The following is a 2,537-nucleotide window of genomic DNA, read 5'->3' as shown; positions in this document are numbered from 1 at the left end:
AGTCTTTATATATTTAAAAAAATATTTCTTAGTTATTTTATTATACTTTAATGCAATATTATCTGATATATTTTAACTTAAATCTTCAATTTTGTACCCACATTATAAGAGAAAAGATATTGGCTTTACATCCTGAGATATGCTAAATTTACTAACTAGTTGATGTAGATTTGTCAGGATATTCTATATAAATTATTGTGTAATCTTTGAGTAAATGGTTTTATATTTCTTTTTCTATTTTTTGTCTTGCCTTTTCCACTATGAAGACTTTAAGTAAAATGCTAAATGTGATTGTTTAGAGCAGATCTTTCAGACTAGCTCTACCTTTTATGGGAAAAACAAACAGTCTCTACCATGAATTTCAGTTTTCTTTGGGCTATCAGTTGAGGAAATTCTTTTGTTCCTAGCATATTGAAAGTTTCGTTTTGTTGGTTTCATTATAAATGGGTATTGAAATTTTATCAAATGCTGTTTGAACATTATTTAGTTAAATATATTCTTTTTTATTATGTTATCAATATGCAAATCACCTTTTTTGAAAATTTTAATATTAAACAAGCCTTTTGGTCTGGAATATACTATATTCTAAATTTTTGTATCCAACTAGCAATTAATTTGATCAGGCATTTGGATCTCTCACCTTGAAAGATACTTTTTTTATAGTTTTATTTCTCTTAGTGGATTTTTCTTATGATAGAAATTATTCACTCCCCTACTATTTTCTGAAAGACTTTATATAATACTTATAGATTATAGAGTGACAAATTTGACTACTTTCTAGAATTCTCCATAAAATTCTGTGGGCCTGGATTTTATTTGTGGAAACATTTTTGATGAATTCGGTTTATATGTATTTATTTGATAATTAAATAATATATACACGCATATATATATCTTCATATTTTCTCTTTCATTTAAAGTCAACTTTGGTGAGTTATATTCCTGCAAGTTTTTTTACTTCATGTAAGTTGTCAAAATTTTTGTAGTAAATTAATCATTATAGTGTTTTATTGTCATTTTTGTGTCTGTCAGGTTTATACTCCTTTTTCTTTCTTTTATTCCTCTAATGGTGAATATAGTTCCCTCATTTGTTTCACCCTACTTATGTATTTTCTATCTAATCTTCCAACCTTTTTTCCTGCCTCCTACTTATTTGTTAGATATCTAATATTTATCTTCTGAGAAAGAAATTTAAGAATTCTATGATTTTTTTAAACAATTAGGTTTTGTTTCACTAAGTTTTTATTTATCCATCTTCTCTTTTATTAAATTTATTCTAATGTTTATCTATTTTCATGTACTTACTCACTTTTGATATCTCCATTGATACAGGTTATTAACATTCATGTTGTTTAACTTCCATAGGTCTGTAGAGTCTTCCCAGATATCTTTTTCTTATGAGTTTCTAATTAAATTTCATTGTAGTCAGGAAGTAATTGCTCTTTAATTTCAATCCTTTCATAATCAGCAAGACCAAGTTTGTGGTCTCATAGACAGTCTATCTTTTCAGTGTTTGTAAATACAACAGAAACTAATGTCTATGCTTCTGTTTTTAAATAGTGTTCTATAAATGTAAATTAAGCCATATCATTTGATAGTGTTCAATTTTTCTATAACATAATCAATTTTATATTTGTCAATTACTTTGAGGGTAATATTGACATCTCTCAATTTAAATTTGCATTTGTCTGTTTCTCCTGTTTTATCAATCTATTAACTTATGCTGGTATAGATGTCAAATACATTCTCCATGAATTTTAGTGTCTTTTTGTGAATAGCCCTTTTTATCAATGTGAAATGAACCTGTTTATCCACACTAGAATATATATATATATATATATATACTAGAATATTTTTAAAAGTTCTTTACACATACATTATATCACATACTTATTTTTGTGATTGTAATACTTACAATTTACTCTCAGAAATTTTCAGATATGCAATTTATTAACTGTAGTTACCATGATATCTTGAACTTATTACTCCTGCCCAACTAAAATTTGGTGTCCCTCATTCAACATTTACAAAATATTTCTTTTATTTATTTATTTTTTTTGTGGTGCTGGGGATCGAACCCAGGGCCTTATGCTTGCAAGGCAAGCACTCTACCACTGAGCTATGTCCCAGCCCCACAAATATTTCTACCCTAGTGTCCGGCAACTATCATTTTGTTCTTTTTGAGTTTCATTTTTTACCACTTCATATGTAAGTGATTTTATATGACAATTGTCTCTTTGTGCCTGGCTTATTCCACTTAATGTAACATCTACTATATTCATCCATGTTGTCACAAGTGATAGTATTTCCTTCTTTCTTAAGGTCTAATAATATTCCATTGTATATTTATACCACACTTTCTTTAATTATCTAGTGAAGGACAGTTAGGTGGAATTCATACCTTGGTTATTGTAAACAGTGCTGCAGCGAGCATGTTAGTTCAAATATTTGTTTTATATATTGATTTAATATTCTTTGAAAATATTCCTGGAGGTGGGATTGCTGAGTTTTTATGGTACGTTTCTTTTTTGATTTCT

Source organism: Sciurus carolinensis, chromosome X, assembly GCF_902686445.1.
Source record: "Sciurus carolinensis chromosome X, mSciCar1.2, whole genome shotgun sequence".
NCBI lineage: Eukaryota > Metazoa > Chordata > Mammalia > Rodentia > Sciuridae > Sciurus > Sciurus carolinensis.
The sequence above is the reverse complement of the archived record's forward strand: the minus strand, read 5'-3'. Positions refer to the sequence as shown.